We start from the raw sequence: 6050 nt of genomic DNA, 5'->3' as shown, positions 1-6050 counted from the left end.
TTCCTCCATCCCCATCCCCTGTGCATCAACCCTTGTTCCTCCATCCCTATCCCCTGTGCATTAACTCCTGCTCCTCCATCCCTATCCCCTGTACATCAATCCCTGCCTCCTCCATCCCTATCCCCTGTGCATCAACCCCTGTCCCCTCCATCCCCATCCCCATCCCTCAGCAAAGAGAGCAGACTCCCCAGGGCCTGATGGGCCTCTTGGTGGGATGTGTGGAGACAGACAGACTTTTCCATGAGATCCCTTGACCCTTCAGGGTAAGACATGGAAATATTTGTTGTGTAGTAAATTGAGCAAACGTGACATGGACGGTAAGGGAGAGAGACAAGGAGAGAAGGCACAAATAACTGTGAGGGTTCTACCTATTCCAGCATAGAAGGAAGCTGGGATGGCTTCACCAAGGGGAAAGGATCTCTCTTGAACCACCCAGAGCAGAGATTACACCTGCAAAGTCAACCCAGAGCTTTGAACAAAGACAGCTGGTAGTCTAAAATAAAGCACCCTCCAATCCAGTTGGTTTTCTAGCATTCAGTTGTTCAAAACCCCAGGCTTTTACCCTGGACAGCACCTGAGAATGTTTTCGTGATTTTGTTTTTTTCTTCTTCTGGGTTCAGAGGAGAGCAAACATGCTTCTGTTGTTGTTTTCCAGGTGAATAAAGCTGCGAGATCCCCAAAACTCCATTTCCCTAATGCAAGAGAACCTGCAAAGTACATTTGCAACACTTGTCAGGGCACAAAAATGGTACAAGGCTGCTATTATTGCATAAAAGCAAAAGCACATCACTGCAACGAATGACAGATATTAGAACTTCCAGGTATTAGAACATAATCAAACTAAATATCCTATTTATTAAATACCATGTTAGACTATGTACTTCATTCTACTCTGAACCTTGCTGTTGCATGTCAGGCAGATGTCCCTGCTGCTGAAGTCACATCAGAAAGCAGCAATGCAGAGCCCTTCATTTGCAGAAACGGGGTCTGACCACATTCTGGATTTGGACTTCCCTGTTCTCTCTTCCCCATGGCTTACAGAGCATATACAGGTTTGTCCTGGTACATTAAGTTATTCCATCTTGATGCCTCACAAAGGAGCAGTAGGTGGGACTGATTTGAAGCTGCTGTATTCAAATCTCCCATTGCCACACAGTTGCTCCATCCTGAGCTTGCCCTGTTTAATTACTGGTTTAACAGAGAGGGAAGTTGGTGCCATCTCAGTCTATTGGCCTTCACTCGTCTGTGGCACTTGAGACACCCAGATATGGGCAGCCCAGAGTTTTATTAATGACCTGGGTGGTTTGACAGGGCAGAGAAGCTGCTGCCCTGGAAATGTTTCAGTGAAAAGCTGGTTCCAGAGTTTAATGTTGTGACCATCTTGCTTCAACACAAAGGGGAGACCTGCAATTCCCCAGGGTTTAGGAGTGAGGGTGGGAATGGCCCCATCTCCCAGAAGGATGGGAATGGCCCCATCTCCCAGAAGGATGGGAAAGGCCCCATCTCCCAGGCTGCCAGTGATGGGGTTTCCTTCTCCATGATTCTTTCGTGCTGATGTTCATCCCTAAGGGAGCAGCCCCTGCTGCTCTGGAGCTCTGGGTGTTCCCCCCTCTGGGAGCTGCATCCACAGGTAGAGCTGCAATCCCACATTGTGCAAGAGGCAGAGCTTGGCCTGCCAGGCAGGGAGCAGGTTCCTGGTACAGACAGCTCCATCAAAGCATTTCTGTCCTCACCTGAAACTTCCCTCCATCCCCATCCCTGCACCCCTCACACACCCCTGCCCTGCTCCAGCAACCTCAGCTGGGCTGTCAGTGGATCTCAGCCGTGACTGGGGTGAGATAATCCATTCTACCTGCAAGGTTAAGTCTCTTTTAAAGGGAATTGCTTGTCCAGACAGGTAGGCATAGCTTCCACTATGATTTTTGCTATTCTGGTTGATGGCAGTTTCCCTGAAGAGATAGATTTTATTAGGAAAGGCGCTTTTGGGGAGTTTCTCATTGTATACTTGTATTTACCCAGGACTGCTGTGCTATGAAAACACCACTGAAGAATTACACTTCTAACCCCCCTGGGTGTATTAGCAATAGACTGTAGACAAGATCTGGCCCAAAGAGAAAGTACCAAACTTGCCAAGGTTTAAATATATTTGTGAACCTAAGTCTGAAAAAGTAGAGAAATTAGTGATTTAATCCACCTGCATCACATCAATCAGGCAGATGAAAGGTCTGCAAAGAGCAGCACAAAGTAATCTGGTTATTTCATTTCCACTGAACACCGATTTCCAACAGCCAGAGACAAAAGACATGGAAAAACATCCTAATGTAAACTGGCAGAGAGGCCAGAGCACAAGTAGTTAACATTAATTATGTATTACCCAAGCACTATAGATAGCACCAAACAGGAAGGGGAAAAACTCATAAAGCTATTAATAATGAACATAAAATTTGTAAACGCACTATGAGGAGTAATTTGCATAGCAATATAAACATGATCTCTAATGCTGAAGAGCTGGAAACTGCGCTCTGGTGAAAAAAAAAATCATTATTTTATATGTTTAAAACTATAGTTCTATTTATTTATTTATAAGCACATACTATGGTCTCTAACTCTCAGGTTCCTGGCTGTGTGGAACACAACCACTTGGCTGCTGCAGACATTTCCCTTCGCTGGGCACACCCAATAACAAACCTGGAGCATCTGCTCTGCAATGGTCTCAGATGGACAGTGATCACTGGGGATACCTGTGCCTGTTTGAAGGCACAGATGAGCCAAGAAAACCATCATCCAGCTTTTTCACTCTACCCTTGTGTTTAAATTTGCCTTATGAGAAGTCATTGCATTGGGTTTATCTTGTTAAAAGAGTCAGATCTCTGTCAGAGTCAGCCCTTAACTTTTCAGTGGAATAAGGAAACACCAGCACTGACTTTCACCCACCCCATCTCCTTGAAGAGCTCCCATGGTTGTCTCCAGTGCCATGTCATCCTGAACCTGCTGGAATTACTCTAATCTTCAACATTTTGGTGGGAGTAAAAGTTCACTCATTATATGTGGAGCCCACTTGGTACAATATTTCAGGGGCCTCAGTATCTAAACATGGTGTATGGATTGAAAACAGGGGCTGGCAATGCCAGAACCACAGACTGTGCTGAGCTGGGAGGGACACATGAGGATCAGTGAGTCCAACCCTCAGCCCCTCACAGGCCCATCCCCAAGGGCCACAGCAATGTCCTGACCTGGCTGGGCTGGGGCTGCACCATGAGCTGGTTCTCTCATTACCCTTATGACAAACCTCAGGCTGTAGCATTTTATCATGGGAAAAAAGATGCCAACTTGCATTTGTTCTAACCAGCACTGTTGCAAAATATTCAGAATTAGTTAAAACAGGTGAAAACGAATGCCATTTGTGATATAATCTGCAGGGTTCACCAGGCTTCTCTGGAACTGCCTGGGCTAATTCAGAGCACTGCAGGAGCAATACAAAGCATGATGCCATTTGTCAAATCCAGGAAACCACAGGGTTAGTTTATGTGCAGCAACTTCCATGGAGAAACCTCTTCCTTGCTTTCCCCTGAGCCTGAGCATCAGAGTGCTGGTGACCTGCCCCTCGAGATGGGATGATTTCCCTGTAGCACAGGAGGACAAAGCAGTGAGTGGCTCAGCACCCAGGACTGGGCTGGGATCATCTCTCTCCTTGCCTGGAGCTCAGCCAGCCTTGCTCTGCTCCTGCAGCTCAGCAGAGAGCACATCCTGAGCCTCAGCTCTGCCCACTCCCCTGGGCTGGGACGTGTTCCTTGGGCCATGCTCGGCTCTTCCCAGCTGGAATCTGCTTTTGCACATATCCCAGATGCCTCTTGGTGGGCTGTGATTGGATTTTCCAGAGGGGCCTCCTGGGAGTGTGTCTCAGGCACAGGGAATGGGGGAGGCTGGGGAAGGATGTGGTCGCATGCTTGATCAGAAAAGCAATAATGAAAAGTGGATGGAGAAGGGGAGAGAGCAGTGGGAGTTTTCTCATCAATCCTGGGCCCTGTTGGGCCAGCAGCCCCTCTGGTATGTTTAGGGATGCTGTGTGCCTTAACAGCCTCCATTTACTAATGCAGTAATGACCTGCTGGAGGAGGATTTGGCTGCTGTGCTAATTGCATTCCTCTGCTGCACAATAACTTAACACGTTATTAAGATTCCACAGAAGAGGGTCAGGGAATTCATCTCTTTCCAGTGCTCTCCTGACCCCAGCACCATCACACACACACACACACTCCTCTTTTTCCCAAATCCAAATGGATGTTTTCAAAACCTGGAAAGGAAATATTCCATCATTTGTAACGCTGGTATAGTCACATTTTTTTCTTCATATTCAGCTCCCAACTGTGAAGAGCTCCAAGCTCCAGCTCTCCTGCTTCACACTGTTCTTGCTGAGCAAAAAAGCTCAGAGATGGACTCCATGGAATAAGATGTCACAACTTCAGGGGGTCCAAGATATATTGAAGGTAAGATCTCCTTTACCACAGCTCAGGTTTCCACAAGCTCACCCAGATCTGGGGAATGGCCAAAAGCACAGTAGAGAGATGTTTTTTCCTTTGCAGTTTTGGTTTGGTTTGGTTTATGGGTGACTGTTGTGCAATCTGACCCAATATAGTTCCTCCTTTGGATAAAAGACTGTACAGAAAAGAGTGCAAGGAGACAATAATCATCCCAGGGTGTACATTTATAGCTTCTACTTGGCCAGGACAGTACAGGCTTTGACTCAGAGCAAAGTGGAGAGTTAAAACCCTCTGAGCATTGCCAGAACCAGTCAGGGGGATGGGAGGGTGGGAATACAGGGGTGGGTGAATCAATTTGTATTGCATGACAAATGAGAGGGCATGCTGAAGGGGAGTGCTGCCCACAGGCCCAAGGACAGCTCTAAACCTGATTTGCTGGTGCAAGGTGGGACCTGAGAGCCCTTCTCACTGCACTGCCCGTGTGCCAGCACAGGGATGGAGAGCACATGGCACCAGTGGAGCTGTGCTTTGCACAGCACCTATTTTCTCCTCAGCTTTAGGTATCCCTCCTTTCCTCCCTGCAAAAGGATTAGAGGCCAAAGTGTATCTTCTCTGGAGGTGACATCCCTCTTGCATGGCAGTCTTGGTGAGTGAGCTGGACCCACCACACTGCAAAGGCAGTGAAACCACCTACTTTGCTCTGAGCAGGACTCTGAAGGCTCGGGCATTGTCCTGACTCACCAGCCAGGCAGGACCAGCCCTTCTCCTCCCAGCCCTGCCCACCTCAGCCTTGTCTCCCCTGCACATCCTCAGCCTGCTCCAACATCTTGCTGCAGTTTCCTATCAATGCATGTCAGGAGCCCTCAGCTCCTCCCTTCAGAAACCTCCTTCAGAGTCTGCCCTGAACTGCCCCACACTCAGGCTGCAATGACTGTCAGGCTGTGCTAGATCCACTCAGTGTCCTGATGTTTTTAGACCACTGGATTTAGAGGGGAAAAAGATTATTATTTCATTGACCCTTGACAGCATAACATGTACACTCAGCTCACTAAATAAATTAATGGCAGTAATCAGCATAAATAATAATTATAAATGAAGGTGTGTGCAAGGTTAAAACTCACTTGATAGAAGCTTTCCTCTGTCTGGTTTGTACCACAATTTGGTTTATAATCTAGCCACTTCTTCTTTTCCTTTATTCCTATAAATCCTCACCTATCCGTGTAAAAGAGCAAAGAGAAGACAGCAGGTCAGGATTATTTCTACTGCTGAAGAACTACAAAGCTTCACCAAAGCACTCACGTGGGATGAATCACAGAATCATAGAATAGTTTGGGTTGGAAGGGACCTTAAATATCGCTTAGTTCCACCCCCTGCCATGGGCAGGGACACCTTCCACCAGCCCAGGTTGCTCCAAGCCCCATCCAACCTGGCCTTGGGCACTTCCAGGGATGGGGCAGCCACAGCTTCTCTGGGCAACCTGTGCCAGGGCCTCCCCACCCTCCCAGGGAAGGATTTATTTCTAATATCTAATCTAAACCTACTCTCTTTCAGCTTAAAGCCATTCCCCCTT

Source organism: Neopelma chrysocephalum, unplaced genomic scaffold (genome assembly GCF_003984885.1).
Source record: "Neopelma chrysocephalum unplaced genomic scaffold, ASM398488v2 Primary Assembly neopelma1_94, whole genome shotgun sequence".
In the NCBI taxonomy this organism is placed as follows: domain Eukaryota; kingdom Metazoa; phylum Chordata; class Aves; order Passeriformes; family Pipridae; genus Neopelma; species Neopelma chrysocephalum.
The sequence above is the reverse complement of the archived record's forward strand: the minus strand, read 5'-3'. Positions refer to the sequence as shown.